General features: G+C 40.9%; 1 protein-coding gene across 6 annotated transcripts in view; it reads left to right on the forward strand.

Moving 5' to 3' along the window:
- LOC119647725 overlaps positions 1-18,777 on the forward strand; it is a 253,956-nt gene that overhangs the window by 57,918 nt on the left and 177,261 nt on the right. Inside the window, exon 1 of one of the 6 annotated variants that reach the window (XM_038048820.1) lies at positions 11,886-11,904. The exons of the other annotated variants lie outside the window; for them this stretch is intronic. The gene's annotated coding sequence lies outside the window, so the exon portion shown is untranslated. Of the gene's footprint in view, positions 1-11,885; positions 11,905-18,777 lie in introns of those variants that run through there. 6 annotated transcript variants of the gene reach the window in all.

The raw sequence follows: 18,777 nt of genomic DNA on the forward strand, positions 1-18,777 counted from the left end.
GAGACAGATAATGCCTCGTTGCCAATCGTCAGGCATTGATTCGCTGTCCCATACCTTGAACACAAGTTGATGAACCACTTGGTGTAACTGGTCGCCTCCATATTTAACCAATCCGGCTGTAATTCCATCGGCTCCTGGCGACTTATGATTTTTTAGCCGATGAATTGCACGCACTGTTTCTCCTATACTTGGTGGTGGCAGTATTTGTCCGTCGTCTTCATAGCTTCTCAGTAGCTCATAAAAGTATTCAGCGCATTGCTCCGATACGCCCATTCTGTCGGAAATCAGATTTCCCTCTTTGTCTCGGCAGGATGCGCATCGAGGTGTATAAGGCCTGCTGACTTATTGGTAATACGTGCGCGCCTGCTGCGGTTGCTCCCTGTACTTTTCGAGTTCACAGACTTGTTGGTTCTCCCAGGCTTCCTTTTTCTGTCTATGAAGTCGCTTCTCCGCTCGACGAAGTTCATGATAAGTCTCTGCGCTTGCCCGCGTTCTTTGAGAATGCAATATTACTCGGTATGCGGCATTTTTCCGTTCCGTTGCTAACTTACATTCATCGTCAAACCAGCCGTTCCGACTCTTTTTGCGTCTGGGGCCAAGTATGTTTGTGGCCGTATCAATGATAACGTTCTTCAGGTGGTTGTGAAGATCATTTGTTGATGCTTCATTTCCAGGTTCTCTGTTGACTGCGGTTATTGCGGCATCCATTTCCATCTTATATGTGTCGCGGAGGGCTGTGTTGTGAATGGCTTCAGTGTTAACTCTCACCTGATTGTCAGAGGGGATTCTGGGTGGTGTTGTTATTCGAGCTCGGAGCACCATGCCAACTAGATAGTGATCCGAGTCCATATTGGCCCCCCTATATGTTCCGACCTTCATCAAGGCTAAGAGGTCGCGGCGTTCAATCAACACGTGGTCAATTTGATTGAAAGTGGTCCCGTCTGGAGAGGCCCATGTATGTTTGTGGACCGCTTCCCGCGCATACCATTTCGTGTGACACTGCTAATTGGATCATCCGCAGTCCGTTATCATTTATATTTTGGTGTAAGCCATGGGAGCCAACGTATCACCTGAATATCATCATCATCATCATCATCATCAACGGCGCAACAACCGGTATCCGGTCTAGGCCTGCCTTAATAAGGAACTCCAGACATCCCGGTTTTGCGCCGAGGTCCACCAATTCGATATCCCTAACAGCTGTCTGGCGTCCTGGCCCACGCCATCGCTCCATCTTAGGCAGGGTCTGCCTCGTCTTCTTTTCCTACCATAGATATTGCCCTTATAGACTTTCCGGGTGGGATCATCTTCATCCATACGGATTAAGTGACCCGCCCACCGTAACCTATTGAGCCGGATTTTATCCACAACCGGACGGTCATGGTATCGCTCATAGATTTCGTCATTGTGTAGGCTACGGAATCGTCCATCCTCATGTAGGGGGCCAAAAATTCTTCGGAGGATTCTTCTCTCGAACGCGGCCAAGAGTTCGCAATTTTTCTTGCTAAGAACCCAAGTTTCCGAGGAATACATGAGGACTGGCAAGATCATAGTCTTGTACAGTAAGAGCTTTGACCCTATGGTGAGACGTTTCGAGCGGAACAGTCTTTGTAAGCTGAAGTAGGCTCTGTTGGCTGACAACAACCGTGCGCGGATTTCATCATCGTAGTTGTTATCGGTTGTGATTTTCGACCCTAGATAGGAGAAATTGTCAACGGTCTCAAAGTTGTATTCCCCTATCCTTATTCTTGTTCGTGCTTGTGTTTGACCAGTGCGGTTTGATGTTGTTGGTTGATTCGTCTTCGGTGCTGACGTTGCCACCATGTATTTTGTCTTGCCTTCATTGATGTGCAGCCCAAGATCTCGCGCCGCCTGCTCGATCTGGATGAAGGCAGTTTGAACGTCTCGGGTGGTTCTTCCCATGATGTCGATATCGTCAGCATAGGCCAGTAGTTGGGTGGACTTGAAGAGGATCGTACCTCTTGCATTCACCTCAGCATCACGGATCACCTTCTCGAGGGCCAGGTTAAAGAGGACGCATGATAGCGCATCCCCTTGTCGTAGACCGTTGTTGATGTCAAATGGTCTTGAGAGTGATCCTGCTGCTTTTATCTGGCCTCGCACATTGGTCAGGGTCAGCCTAGTCAGTCTTATTAATTTCGTCGGGATACCGAATTCCCCCATGGCCGTGTACAGTTTTACCCTGGCTATGCTATCATAGGCGGCTTTAAAGTCGATGAACAGATGGTGCAACTGTTGTCCATATTCCAACAGTTTTTCCATCGCTTGCCGCAGAGAGAAAATCTGATCTGTTGCTGATTTGCCTGGAGTGAAGCCTCTTTGGTATGGGCCAATGATGTTCTGGGCGTATGGGGCTATCCGGCCTAGCAAGATAGTGGAGAATATCTTATAGATGGTACTCAGCAACGTGATACCTCTATAATTGCTGCACTGTGTGATATCTCCCTTTTTATGTATGAGACAGATTATGCCTCGCTGCCAATCGTCAGGCATTGATTCGCTGTCCCATACCTTGAGCACAAGTTGATGAACCACTTGGTGTAACTGGTCGCCTCCATATTTAACCAATTCGGCTGTAATTCCATCGGCTCCTGGCGACTTATGATTTTTTAGCCGATGAATTGCACGGACTGTTTCTCCTAAACTTGGTGGTGGCAGTATTTGTCCGTCGTCTTCAGTTGGCGGGACCTCCAACTCGCCGATGTTCTGGTTGTTCAGTAGCTCATCAAAGTACTCAACCCATCGCTCTAATATGCCCATTCTGTCGGAAATCAGATTTCCCTCTTTGTCTCGGCAGGATGAGCATCGAGGTGTATAAGGCTTCATCCTGCTGACTTGTTGGTAAAACTTCCGCGCCTGGTGCGGTTGCTCCCTGTACTTTTCTAGTTCACAGACTTGTTGGTTCTCCCAGGCTTCCTTTTTCCGTCTGTGAAGTCGCTTCTCCGCTCGACGGAGTTCGTGATAAGTCTCTGCGCGTGCCCGCGTTCTTTGAGAATGCAACATTACTCGGTATGCGGCATTCTTACGTTCCGTTGCTAGCTTACATTCATCGTCAAACCAGCCGTTCCGACTCCTTTTGCGGCTGGGGCCAAGTATATTTGTGGCCGTATCCATGATAACGTTCTTCAGGTGGTTGTGAAGATCATTAGTTGATGTTTCATCTCCAGGTCCTCTATTGACTGCGGTTATTGCGGCATCCATTTCCCTCTTATAGGTGTCGCGGAGGGTTGTGTTGTGGATGGCTTCAGTGTTCACTCTCACCTGATTGTCAGAGGGGATTCTAGGTGGTATTGTTATTCGAGCTCGGAGCACCATGCCAACGAGATAGTGATCCGAGTCTATATTGGCCCCCCTATATGTTCTGACATTCATCAAGGCTGAGAGGTGGCGGCGTTCGATCAACACGTGGTCAATTTGGTTGAAAGTGGTCCCGTCTGGAGAGGCCCACGTATGTTTGTGGACCGCTTTCCGCGCAAACCAGGTACTTCCAACAACCATTTCGTGTGACCCTGCTAATTGAATAGTCCGCAGTCCGTTATCATTTGTTTTTTCGTGTAAGCTATGGGAGCCAACGTATCGCCTGAATACGGGCTCCTTCCCTACTTGGCTGTTAAAATCCCCAAGTATGATTTTGATATCATATCTGGGACAGGCTTCGAGGGTTCTTTCTACTGCCTCGTAGAAGGTATCCTTCTCCGACTCTGCAGTCTCCTCTGTAGGGGCGTGAACGTTTATGAGGCTTATATTTCTAAACTTGCCTCGCAAGCGCAGAGTGCATAGCCGTTCGCTTATACTTTCAAAGCCGATAACAGCAGGTTTCATTTTTTGGCTGACTAAGAAACCTACTCCGAGCACATGGTTTACTGGATGGCCGCTATAATATATGGTGTAGTGGCTCTTCTCCAGGAAACCGGTCCCTGTCCATCGCATCTCTTGCAACGCTGTTACATCAGCCCTATATTGGGACAGGGTATCGGCTAGCTGCTTATCAGCTTCATCTCTGTACAGGGAGCGCACGTTCCATGAGAAAATGCGCAAATCGTTGTTCCTTTGTCGTTGCCGGGTCCGTCGTTTTGATATCCATCCTATCCGAGGCTCCTGTTGTGGCTTCGTAACGGTTGTTTTCCGTGTAGGGTTGTCAGCCCTACCCAACCCCCAACCTGGAGGACCAGTTGGTACAATTTGTCCCGTTTTTAGGCGCGGGAGACTCGCCTTCATCCTTCTCCGTCTGCAGCTTTTCGTCAAGAAAGAGCTCCCAGCGGTCACCACGTGGAGGTGGAGATAGGGTTTGGTAGTAGAGCTGTTGGTGTTGGTTCAGCAGGCATTTCCCAGGTTTTATGCTCCATCGTGGGTACCAATCCACGTTTCGCCCCGGGACCTATACTACCCTTTGACCACCATGGGAGCCAACGTATCACCTGAATATGGGCTGTTAAAATCCCCAAGTATGATTTTGATATCATATCTGGGACAGGTTCCGATGGTTCGTTCTACTGCCTCGTAGAAGGTATCCTTCTCCTACTCTGCAGTCTCTCTACTCCTCTCCTACTCCGAGCAAATGGTTTACTGGATGGCCACTATAATATATGGTGTAGCGGCTCTTCTCCAGGAAACCGGTCCCTGTCCTGTAACGCTGTTACATCAGCCCTATATTGGGACAGGGTATCGACTAGCGCTCATCAGCTTCATCTCTGTACAGGGAACGCACGTTCCATGAGAAAATACGCAAATCGTTCTTCCTTTGTCGTTGCCGGTTTCGTCGTTGTGTAATCCGTCCAGTCCGAGGCTCCTTTTGTGGCTTCGTAAGAAGTTGTTTTCCGTGTAGGGCTGTCAGCCTACCCAACCCCCAACCCGGAGGACCAGTTAGTACAGTTTGTCCCGTTTTTAGGCGCGGGAGACTCGCCTTCATCCTTCTCCGTTTGCAGCTTTTCGTTAAGAAGGAGCTCCCAGTGGTCACCACGTGGAGGTGGAGATAGGGTTTGGTAGTAGAGCTGTTGGTGTTGGTACAGCAGGCATTTCCCAGGTTTCATGCTTCATCGTGGGTACCAAGCTACGTTTCGCCTGGGACCTATACTACCCTTTGTACTTTACCAGTGTTATTTTGATCCTGTTGCCACTTTTTTATCGTGAAGCCCGAGGTGAGAATCATAGAGGTCTGGAGAGAAAATTATGCGGCCCTGTTTATCAGTGAAATTTCTATTCCAGGCCCCCGAGAATTGAAAATGAAACAAAACACGCTCGATACCTACTTATGCACAGCGACAGCGGGCGAGAAATTCGCGCCAATCTTTGGGCAGTTGAGCGGTCGAATAAATTATAATAATTCGGCATTGGGATAATTGAGGGTCTATTGCAATGGGTGCCTATTGCTATTTTTTGACGTAGTCAGGTTCACGAGAAACTGGAATGAACTTCTTGGTCGATTGCTTTGAGCTAAATGAATTTTTAGAGAAATTTGGTTTGTTTCTTAAAAGGACATATACATGACACCAGGTAAAAGAAGATATTTAGGAAGTTCTTTTTTAAAATGGAATAATTAAATAGTGGATGAATTACTTGAATGCAGCTGCTTCAGGAAGATATAAAAGTTACCAAAAGACTACGACTATTAAATTAGCTTCATTAAGTAAATAACACAGTTCTGTTACATAATGAAAATACACACTCCTCGCTCATTCAGCCGAAATAAAAGAAATATAAAGTTACGCAAAATACAGTATAAATAATATCCTGGATTAATAGGTGTTCATGTTAAAATCATAAACTTGTTAATGAGGCTACAATTAGGGTTCAAAAAATTTCCTTACTTTTTATATGAAACTGACAGACGTGACAAAGAGGAGTATTACAGAAACAAAAATTAGCCACTTAGAGACATAATTAGCAAATAAAACTTGCAATATATATCACTGGCAACGAAAAATAGGATTTTGCTTTCACCACTACATATAAAGGGCAGAAACAAGGGGAGCATTTGCAAGAAAGAAGTACTGCTCTGTAACACATCTGGATGTTGCCCCAAGCGTTTAGATAGCCATTTACTGGACAGAAAGTTCGTAAAGCAAAAGGACTTCATCTCACATAAGTCCGATTTCTTAATAAAGTATATTAAGGAAGGTGTCCTAGGTTCGATACTTTACCTCAAATATTGTCCGTATATCAATCCGCTTTGCCGACAATATCGCGACTCCCAAGACGCATTCTGATCCGAAAGCAAACAGCTTCAAAAAATTAAAAATTACTTTTCTTTATGGAAATGAAAACATGTACCCTGACAAAAGTCGATAGTACATACATAAAAGTAAAAAACATAAAATGCTGGTAAATGAAGGCATTACCGATAAACACGTTTTACCCTACGTGGGTTCTTTTTATACAAATATGTAATCAAACTGATGTGGACCTACGTCATTTGAATGCTTACCTCCCTCGAAATGGTTTTTCATTTGAGAATGAGAAAAAAAAACACAAGAATTGAAGAAATATGACAATAAGGTGAATGGGGAGGTGTGAGACTATTTTACCCGAATCTAGTTTATTGAAATTGGGAGTCAACACTCAGTTGTTTTTAATGTTTGATCCTATTTGTGTGATTTCTTTCGACGTGCTTCAAAAAACCTTCAGTAAAAGTATTGATTAACTATTTGTCCTTGAGGGACAAACGCTTTGTGAACAACTCTCTCGCTATCATGAACGTAAAACATAATGCGTTTGATATTTAATTTGCTCATACTTTGTTCATCATTCAAGGTTTCGCAACCGAAGGTTTAACTAATAATTCTAGATTGGTAACAGGACTGGATATTAGCCCTTCAGATATGAAAGATTTTGTGTATTGCATATAAGGATATTTGAGTGGACATTTGTCTCATTTGTACTTAGCTCATAATGCTTACGCATTTAGTTTTTCAGACTACTGACTTTAGTCAGTAGTGTTAGTAGTAGTGCCATTTCTACCAAACTTGGCAGTATCATGCTCTATAATATAGTCTGCAAAAGTTGGTGATTCCAGGATAAAGTTAATAAAATTTCTAAAAAATATACTTATAATGAATATGGTTATATACTATTATTAACTCTATTTAAACAGGTAAAGGTATGAAGAGTGTTTTGAGGCCTAGAAACTAAGTACGTCGGCCACCATATTTTTTCAGATATTTGGGGCGTGTAGTTTCTGAGAAAGGATCCTTGAAGTAGCTGGCCTTTTTGGGAATCCCGTACTCCTCCCCTTTGCAACCAATCTCAAAACTAATATCGATTTCGGAAAGTATTAATCGAAGCCCTCCCTTTTTATGTACCACGCGACAATACCTTTAAACACCCTTTTTACATGTATGGGGACCTGAATCCCGCTACTCTGACAGCATTAAGTATAAAGATAGTGAAACTGAAGCGCAGTCTTACTGTGCCCTATACTTCGCCTAGGAGTTAACAGGAAATACTAATGTTTTTCAGCTCTCTTTCTGCCTGACAGGGCTGCTGGTTTGCCCCAGCTGCTTTTATGACCACTCACTTTCCTGCGACTGCGTACTCCAATTTGAAAATTTTAGTAGCTTTTGACTGGCCTTGTCAATTAAGTTCTCAAATTTGTTGAGTGGCTTTCGAGGGTATCGTCGTCCTATTTGCATTCTTGTAATGTATCCTTGTGGAATGCACGCACGTTAAGGTCGATTCGCTTATAAGTTCTCCCATCTGAGAAAAACCGTGTTCCCTTGGTGGTTTTTGGTTTTGGGGCAATAAACATTTGGGTGCTATTTTTATCATAAGTTCATGCCACAGGCCTTTATCAATTATTACATTGTGAAACCTGAGTCCTTTTTAATACCTGATGTTTAGGTTTTTTTCTAAATATTCGACTGAAGCCTCCTAGGACAACTTTTACGTTTCTGTTTTTATCTGAATTGTACATATTCTTTTATTAATTGACTTGAAGCTTAAAAGATCCTGCTTATTTTTTTGGTAAACACAAAGGCGACGCCGGATTTTCGTGGACTCAACAGTTTCTTTTTTTTTTAAATGGCGTGCTTTCGAAGTCAAGTATCTCGCTGCTTAACAATGTCGTTTTCTGGATTGCCATAGGATTTTGCAATTACCGAACTACTCAGTAATCTAAGAGCAACTAGCCTTGACCGGGAGCGAACATCGAAGGTTCCGACTTGATATTCCATAATAAGTTGCCAAAGTCGTCGTGATAGGTTTATCTCAATCCACGAATTGCCATTGATTTTCTGGACAAGATTCCCTTACGTTTAACAGATTTGTAACTTGTTGTCCAAGCAACTTTAGGCCCATTAACCATGCCAAGTACCAACTTACGCCATCATTCACTTAACAGACAACCGAAATATTGAGATTCTGTGCTGTACCTGACCCGCCTATGGGATGTCTGCTTGGTGGTGAAGTGTCTGATTTGCTGGTGTTATTTTTCACACAGGCGAGAGACAATACATATATATTGGCATCATAGGAATTCCTGTTAGCATTTAGAGCATATTGAGGGGCTGTCCTTTCTTTACGTGTAATTTATCTTGTGTTCCGTACTCCTACCAGGTGGGTTGAAAAGTTTGTAGGTTAACACACAGATGACGGTACTAGCACTAATCCATATGATTTTTAGTTAACCCTGACCTTCGAAAATCAAGTGTACAAACAGCTCTCGGACTATTAGTTTTAGGTAGAGCATTTTGAGAAGCAACTTTTGTTAGTTTGAAGAAAATGGATGAAAATGAATTTTCGGTTTTAATAAATCATTGCTTTTGCCGAAAAAAAATACTGTGAAGCCAAGGGTTTGTTTGATAAACATTATGCGGACTTTGTACCAGGAAAATCAACCGTTGAGAAATGGTTTGCTAAGTTTGAACAAGACGAAATGAGCCCCGATGACAATGCACGCAGTGGACGTCCTGAAGAGGCTGCTACCGATGAAAACATAAAAAAGTCCACGAAAAAAATTTTGGATGACCGCAAATTGAAGTTGTTCGAGATAGCTGAGGCTAAAAATTAAGATCGTGTTTGATACATCGTGCTTGAATGTTTGGGTATGCGAAAGCTCTGTTCAAAGTGAGTGCCGCGCGAGTTCACAATCGACCAAAAATAACAACGAGTTGACGATTCTGAGCAGTGTTTGAAGTGAGTTTGTCTTCCTCCATAATAAACTGGAATTTATACGGATGAAGAGGTAATCGGCGAAACTGAGGCTAAAGACAAATCGTACTATAAAAATGGTATCGAAAAATTGTATGACCGCTATAATCGTTGTATCGCCCTCGAAGGTCAATAATAAAATTAAATTTTATGAAAAATAAAAATATTTTTTCTATGTTAGCCTACGAACTTTCCAGCCTATCTGGTATCTCTTTGTCAGAATCTGTCAGAATAAAAACTTTAGTTTAGTGGGGGTTTATCTCCAGTTCGATTCTCTTGTCTCCTTATCTAAATCGAGAGTCAGCGTAAGTCATTGGAAAACAGTTCTAGAAACAGGTATGTAAGGTATCTAAATTCATCATCAGTTATAGTTGTTATTTTTTAGACATCCACTCCATAGGCGTAGTAAAGACTCCGGGGAAAATGATATGGCCTGCTTTTATGTTAGTTTCAGGGTGTTCGATACGATGTTGATGACGAAGTGCGCTCGGGCTATTAACGTCATAAACAGATGAAAATGTGGGCAAAATATAAAAATTTTTGAACGCAAGCTCCCGTGTCAATCTGAAAACTGAAGAACCTTGCATCGAGGGCATACTTTTGACCAAGGGGATGTCGGGGGAGTTAAAAGGTAAAAAACTCCTCGCGTCCCTTGCTTCAGAGAAATTTATGCCAGGACTAAAAAAGTCCGGAAGCAGTCGTGTAACTTTAATTTTTAGTAACTATAGCTTGTGAGATCTCGCATTTTTAGAGGGAATCGCTTATCTATGACTCAATATTAGGACTCTACAAATCTGCAGTTAATGTTCGACCTAGTTACAGAAGCTTGCAGTAAGTTACTCTGTGTGAATCCCATCAGAGACAACAGAACCTTATGTTCTTTGTTTGTTTGTAAAACAAAATTTAAGAATGAGTTCTTCTGTCAATAGTTGTTTTATCGACTTGATTCTTCTTGGATAATTCCACGATGATGACTCTCTCTTCTCTTCCAATCGCCTGAATTTATTTTGTTTTTTGTCCTTTATCGATTATGTCGTCCCGACCAAGGCTGTTTGATAATTTGATGATTATGAATGGACGCTCCACATCGTCAAGCCTGTCCCCCGAAGTACATGAAGTTCGAATCTGTGCGCAAAGTAAAATTTTCATTTATAAGGACATCGATTCGAATGAATCATAAGAAAACAATGCCGTTATCCATTTATTCATTTTGAGTTACCAGGGGATGCTGTTCTTGACCTGATTTAGCAGATATCCACAGAGTACGCATAAATTCTTTTCAATTGTATTACTGAAACGCAATCAGTTCTTCATTCAACTTCAATTAAAAATTTATTGCAGATGGGTCTCATAACTTAGTTATCATTGATATTCTCATAAAAGTCGTATAAACTTAGACATTCTGGCACCATCCATGTCGAAGTGCAAATGAAATTTTCCAAGAATTTGTCCCCCCAACAAGAAATTTAATAAAACGATCGATACGGTTTCGAATCGACCTTAATTTCTGGAAAATAACCAAAGTGCGATATGGTTTGGACTAGGAATGGAGGCCAGTTCAGCAAGGCAAACACTTTCAGGATTCTACGTTGTAAATTTTGTTTTGATTATTCTGTTCTCAGAGTGAGTAATATGAAAGTTTCCTTGAAAAGATTCTTCATGTCCATATTAAAGGAGGTTTGGGTTTAAGCATGGAATCAAGTTACTATGGGCTACGATTAGATTATTACTGTTCATTACAGGAGGTAACCAAACAAGTCATATAGTTCTGAAAAAGTATAAATTTGCCTGCTTAGTTGTATTAACCCCATTCAAGCTAAGTAGTTTATGAAAAACTAAATTCCGCTCGATTACATGAGAATAAATACTGTACGAAACGTGCAATAAGCTGACCCATCGATTCACCCGCCTCTTTGGGAGATATTAAGACTTATTTCAGTAACAAAACTAATCTTTTCCTTAATGAATTTTTATTGCGATTTTGGGATGAGTGCACGGCAGGGAAGCCAAGCGCGACCCGTAAGTCATAATAAAAACAAATTACTAAACTTCTGCAGAAGGAAGATACAATAAGTTTTTCCAAGATGTTATTTCTAATGAGTACCATCATTTGAAGGCAATTATCATAACCATTTATCTTGCGCCATGAGAAAAGATAGCATCGCGGCGAAATCACTTAGAATGTTCTTTTGTTTCTAGTTTTTCTAAGTCCTCATTCGAACTCGATATTGACCTTTTGAAATGAACTTAACTGTGATAAAAAATACTATGAGGAGATGGTGAAAACATTTAAATAATTTATGCTTCCAAAGTTATTAAAATGCAATTGAAGTTTTGAATTTTTCCAGTAATCTAATCTGCATGTGCGCATGATAAGTTGGTCATAGCCAACTAAGTTTATCACTGCTTGGCGTGACGTGCAAACTCTGATTCACTGCTAGAGGTTCAGAGCTGTTATATTCGAAATGAGTGTTCCAGTTTATTTCAATGCACAAAATTCAGATTAGATAACATGAAAATAAACATGACTTTAATTCTGCAGTCAGAAATTATTATTTTTTTCTCTGCTTCGTATGGTTTATCGAGAGAACGATAAGGCCCCATTGTTTTCCACAGTTCAAGTTTCGAGGCTACCTGGCGGTAGTTAAGAATACAGTTCATATTTGCTCTATTGTACTCAACATGCAGTTAATTCTGGATCACTGTCATGGAAATTTATTGCTCCTCCTACCGTTAAAGGTTGTGTTTGGTTGTGATTCTCAGGCTTTTTTGTGTGTAATTTTGATTTTATTGTTTTCTCTAAATACTACCCTAAATTGGCGTAAACTCACTTCTGGAGTTGATAAGTGCTTAGCGTTTCTTCTGTTTTCCAGCAGGGCCATCCTATATTCCCGTTGGTTGACGTATAGAAAAACCTCGGATCTTGGTTGTTCCAGCCGTTTGAGAGCCCTAATCTTCGTCCTAGAAAATGATGCGTATTCACTCACTAAAAAAATAAATTATTAAAGAAAATACATACTGTCTGTATACTCCCAACATATTCTGCTTTCAAAATACGGTTGAATCCCGATAATTCCTATGGTCAGTCGGCTGGCGATTTGGTATGAAATATCGGGATTACCAACTATCGAGAGTGTAAAATAAAGAAAATCAACCCTGGGGACTGGCAAATTCGTATGATTTAGCGGGAAATACGAAAGATCGATGTATGAATTATCGGGGTTCGACTGGCTGAAAAAATTGAATTCTAGAAACCGTCACAGCGGAGAACCTCCTTAACACCTCAGGGTAATTTTCAGACGTATGACCTTAGAACGAGTGCAGCAAACAATCTGTTTTTTTTTATTTTACGACTATCCTAGGGACATTAAGTTTTAAAATTTCTGAGAAGCTGAGACGAGTAAAAAAATGTTTTGTTCTGTAAAAATAACAAAATATGGAAAAAGAAAAAAAGTCTGACCTTGAACTTTCTAGTGGCTTGGACGATCAAGGCGATGTCGGAATATTACCAAAGTGGAATCTATTTATTAGAGCATACGTGTGTGTGTGTGTTTGAGGTGGGAGAGAGTCAAAGCTTCTGAGTACTCAGCTTCTAGTGGTCCGTTGTAAGGAGCTACCGCACTATCCTTTCTGGCTAACCCCGCCGTAGATACCGCTTGCAGGTTTTCCACTGAGAGAGGAGAGTCTGTCTTCCACAGCTTTCTCCGTGAGGGAGCATGAATCTGGTGAGGCCTCCAAAATCTGTGCCTCGACTACGACCTGATTTCCCAAAGTCGCGGATGGATTCGTTGTCTATGATTTCTTACCACTTGGAGAGTTATAATCCTTTGTTTCGACCTTCATATGTTTTCGGACGCTCTTAGTGTATTAGTAAACAACGACAAGGTGGTGTCGGAGGGGGAGTTGATTACGGTAACATGATGTCCATAGTGTTCGTTCAATAGTAAATGTACAGTAGACGTGCAAATAAAGTGTACGGCGTACTTTGAACATTAATATTGGGTTGGGGAAAAAGAATAAGAATATATGTCATATTTGTGATCGAAATTTGACGCTTTATTTAACATACTTAGAATTATCCGACTTAAATCAAATATGCGCCGTTTTGTTCGCAAACTTGTTGCCATTTAGAAGGCAACTTCATTATCCCCCCTCCTTATTTGCAAGAAATTCAGACAGCCAGTTTTCACAAGCCTCTTTTGAGGCCAACTTAGCAGTACCAAGAGCGTTGCGCATGGACCGGAAGAGATGGTAATCACTTGTTGCCAGGTCCGGACTATACGGTAGATGCGATAGGACATCCTATCCGAGCTCACGTAGCTTCTGGAGGGTCATCAAAAATGTGTGAGGCCGAGCGTTGTTCTGGTGGAACACAACACCGTCCTTATTGACCAATTCTGGCCGCTTCTGGTCAATCGCCTGCTTAAAACGACCGAGTTGCTCACAGTAGAGGACCGAATTGAAAGAGTGGCCATACATGAGCAGGTCATAGTGGATGATTCCGTTCCAATCATACCAAACACGCAGCAAAACCCTCCTGGCCGTCAATCCGGGCTTGGCGATGGTTTGGGCCGGCTCGCCGCGCTTTGACCATGATCTTTTTCGCTTGAGGTTATCGTATGTGATCCACTTTTCATCACCAGTCACCATTCGCTTCGAAAATGGGTCGAATTCGTTCCGTTTCTACGACGATTTTATCGGTTTCTACGACGATTAGCTTACCAGTAGGTGTATCTTCGACATCCACTCCACCAAAACGAAATCGATCGAACCAACACTGTGCTGTGCGAATCGTTACAGAATCGGACCCATAAATTTCACAAATTTTTTCCGCTTTCGTTGCATTTTTACCTCTCAGGTAGTAAAAACTTAAAATATGATGAATTTCTTGCTTTGTGGACTCCATTTTTGACGCGCTATAACTTAAGACTGAACCGTACGATCACAACACTGTCAAAGAGACACTTGTAACGCAGATTGTCGTCTTCAATTCGCCGTATAGTATGACCGGATGTGATAAGTACAACACAAGATATGTTTAAGTGTCGCCATCTATTGAAAAAATACGACATTTAATTTTCCCCAACCCAATATGGTTTTTTAGATCCAACTATGCAATGTTTTTATAAATATTTCAGTTTCTTTTTTTCATTTCCTACAGTTTACCATTTTTCACAATGTTTATGTATTTAGTATGTGAGACTATTCACTTTAGTGTGATCCTGATATTTAAAGTCTTATATCAGCAAATTTGCACAACAACGTTGACCTATTATAAATTTGTAGTAATAGTGGGATTCCCACCAAAGTTTGTACTAATAATAATAATAATAATAATCGTTGGCGCAACAATCCATGTTGGATCAGGGCCTTGAAGTGTGTTAGAGCACTTCATTCAAGACCGTAACGGTACACTAGGAGGCAATGTGGTCAGCATTGCGCTCGCCCGAGATTATTACCCTGATTTGACTCAGGTACTCATTCACAGCTGAGTCGACTGGTATCCGACGTCAAATCACGATACAAATTCCACTGCCACCAGTGAGATTTGAACCGCGACCTTCCGCTACGACAGCCTTGCGCTCTAACCACTCAGCTATCCGGACACTAGTTTGTACTATCGTGTTTTAAATCATAGCTTATAATGCTGTAGATATGATTCTAGGATTCTAGGATGAATCTAAGAAAGTATACACTCAAGAAAAATATAATAATTCACTATTATTAACTTTATTTAGGCAGACATCGGCATATAGGATATAGGGACAACTTAATCAGATTCAGATTTTTCGGTTGGATAGTTTGCGAGAAGGACCCTAAATAATTGATCACTTTCCAGCCCCCATACTCGTCCTCTTTACAACTAATGTTTGCTAATTCCATTTGATACCCCATATGAATATATTCGGTGAAAAAAAGGTTTTGTTTTACAGAAAAATCTTAAAAAAGGAGCCATTAATATTTGGTTTGTTTTCCTTTCTCCTTAGGAAGAGCTTCTACCCCCGGCTTAGATTACACTAATCATCTCTAGTGAACTTTTCTGCCACTCATTTCGGTTGGTAAGGTTGATTTCAAAAAGTCTACGCTAGTGATGCTCCTTTTTCAAATTTTCGCCTTGAGGTGTTCCCACAAGTGCTTAATTGAATTTATGACCGGTGGTTTTGGAGGGTGATGCATTTGTTTTAGTGTTTTATCCAGCAGTCATTCCTTAACTATTCTAGTTGTATATTTCGGATCATTGTTCTGAAAGATCCATGCGATTGAAATTCATTTCATATGTATTACCAGCTAAGTTTTTTTTTTAATTTTAAGATAGCTTGCTTTGTTCGTTGTGGTTTCAATAAACACAAATTTGCCGACTCGACTTGCCGCCATATACCTCCACACCATTACCGAACCCTCACTGTGTTTTACTCCAGACACTAAACTTTTGTCCAGGTACACTTGATTTTTGCCTTCCTATATCTCTCGTGTTTTCTTGGCAAATATTTTAATTTTGCTCTCGTCACTTAATATCACTTTTTTCCAGAAGGAAAATTCCTGATTTTCAGGAGTTTTATCATTTTTGCTGATTTATTTTGGATATGAGTGGCTTCTTCCCCCTCATCATGAAGGAACTTGGAGGTGGTCGTATGTCTTTCGATAGTTCTGTGAGGGGCGTAACGGTAGGCCTCTCATCCACGATGATGAGCAGCTGCAGGTGGAAGGAGTACTACCTCTTATGGACGATATAACAAGCAACCGTAAAATGCGAATACGGACTCCTCCTCTAAGTAGAAGCAGAATTATTCCTGCCATCAACTCACTTAAACGGTGTGAAGCCATTGGTCCCGACATTCCCTGTCTCTACAAAGCTACTGTATTCATTCACCTAATGCAAGGAATCTGATATCTTTCCCATTAATCGGAAGAGGCGGAAGAACATTGAGATTACGAGGGTGGCATGCTTTCTGTTGCCATTAATATACTAGCCCAAATCATCCTGGACCATATCAGGGAACACTTCAAAAGTTTGATCGGCAGGGGGGAGACAAGTTTGCGTTCTGGTTCCTCCTGAACTAACCATATTAACATCCTTTGGAACAGTGCGCGCAGTTTAGGTTGTATGCATAAGTTTTTTTAAAAAAAAATAGTTTTCATTTTTCATCTAATACATGATTACCAGTGTAGTCTATTACATATTGGCAACGGTCTGGCTAGAACAAAATTTTCTTTTTGTAAAATTCAGATTACTTGAATGAGAAGAAATCCATAAGTCCGGTTTTTAGAGAACCGCCACTTTAATTCCTTTGAACTGATTGTCCGACGGGCGGAACAAGAAAAAATCTGTCTGTAGAGTATGGAGATTGGACCAACTTCTGACGACCTAACTCTACAATTTTTCTCTGAGTTAATGCAACAGTGTAAGGACTGGCGTTTCCATTGTGAAAATAGCATTATACCTATTCATAATGGATGCACGTTTTTCCTTCCATACTGCTTCGAGGCGGTCTAGTTGGGCACAGTGTACTTCGTCTGCTAGGGTTTAGTTGCATGGTAATAGTTCCCATCAAATAGGAATGAAAATCTCCCGATTATTTGTTTATTTTTTTATTATTTATTCAGGTCTAAAATGCAACTGTTCAGGCGGGCTTTCTTGTGGGGAAACCAAAAAATCGAATTTCACAACATAACCCAGAGATCGATTTTTTCTTTCTATGCTGGCAGGGTGAGCACCTTTCTGATAATCCAGCATGGGATAATAACGAACATGGAATTTCACGGGCATACGCATCAGATATCCGTGGATGTGTTGATGTGAAAACGGAAATAGCAGTGGATAGGTCACTAAGCCAGGATGGGATTAGGATCATATAGATAACGAAAGCTTTGTGAGATTGTGCATTATGGTGATGAAGAAAGCATTCGTTATTTGTCCATATATTCGGTCTCTTGGGGCGTATTGCTCCATACAAACGGCAAATATCATTTAATTAATATTCCCTACTGATAGATTGACTAGGCGGAAGGCATTAATAGTTAACAACGTCGTGATAGTCACAGAAAACTGTCAAAATTTTCATGATGATGATCTTTGATTTGGTTTAGCATAGCTCTTCGATTTCCACTCATCCTTAGCACGATAATGACGGGGTCGTGTGCCCAGAACCATGACGCATCTTCCATAATAATGCGTTTGATGGGGTTCTGGAAGTCGGAAATCTAGTCTTTACACACATTATACGGTGCTCTGTTCCAAATAAGTCGCTTTAGCATCAAACTAAGTGTAACGCATTTGAGGCTCAAAGAGTCTTCTAAAATCGAATGAATAGACTCAAAGCCTCTAATTGCCAATCTGCTGTTCGTTGATTTCTTTGATGTGTTCCTCAGCGGCAAACGTCGAATCACGACCAGAGCGCTCTTCTTCATCAATACATTATTTTCATTTTATAAATAATTTATACCGATCAAGAAAGCTCGCATGGTACGTCAATGCCACAAAAGGCCTTTTCTAACATTTTCAACGTTTGGGAAGACGAAGACCCATTTTTATAACAAAATTTTATCTAAACAACTTTACTGAATTTTTTCACTCATGTTAAAAATTAAAAATAATTTTCTGAAAGCAAACGTTAATAATCCTAAGTTATTAATAACTAACGCTATTGTCATAAACAGGAGTAGATTTCACTTAACGTCATGCCAAGTCTTATTATTTTAACACTATAGTATGTATCCCAATAATTCGTACATCGATAATTCGTATTTCCGGTTAACAAGTACAAGTTTGCCGGGCCTCAAAGTTATTTTTTTTTTATTTTGCATTTCCGGTAATTGTTAATTCCGATATTTCGTACCAAATCGTTAGTTCCTTGACCATACAAGTCATCGTGGTTCTACTGTATATATTTCCTCCCTGACGTCTCGCAGTTTCTTGCCATCATTGTTTCCAGCGGAATTATCAAAATGTTGTCATTTGGGATAATAAAAAATAAAAAAATAAATAAAATACTGAGACTTCTGTGCTTAGACTTGTTATCGTTAGGTAATTAAAATTTTGAGGTTGTCAACATCCCACTTATGTGGGCATCCGAATTTCTGTAAACGTAATTTTTAAGCGCTCGTAAGCACTCGTACAAATAGCACACCCAACTACCAAACATTCACCTCAATCTATTGCGTAGTCAGTTCCTCATTCACAATTAATTAGATTCCTAAATCTGCAGCTCATAAATACTATCCGAAGCGTTTCTGGTCGTTGATGTTAGAAACTACTTTAATTCTGGAAATCCTTGCTGACAGTGCGCCACCTATGATCAAGTGTTGGAAACAAAATACAATTTTGATCGACTTCACTCCTTCTTCAAGTGAAATTTTTCTGAATTTTTGAAGTTGCTTCCTTCCATGCGGTCTAATAGCTTTACAAAGCTGTTGGGACTCTTGATAGAAGCTGACAGTTAGGGTAAAATGATACTGAATTTAGATTGCGATCGGTGAGAACTGAAGGGAGCACTTATTTTTTGAAATTTAGAGTGTATGGCAGACTGTAAGTAAATAATCCATTATATCTCGTAGACCCACGTTTGCGAGCTATCCAATGAAAGTACTTAGTTTTGGAACTTAGACTTGTTC

The sequence above is a fragment of the Hermetia illucens genome, chromosome 2 (genome assembly GCF_905115235.1).
Source record: "Hermetia illucens chromosome 2, iHerIll2.2.curated.20191125, whole genome shotgun sequence".
Lineage (NCBI taxonomy): Eukaryota > Metazoa > Arthropoda > Insecta > Diptera > Stratiomyidae > Hermetia > Hermetia illucens.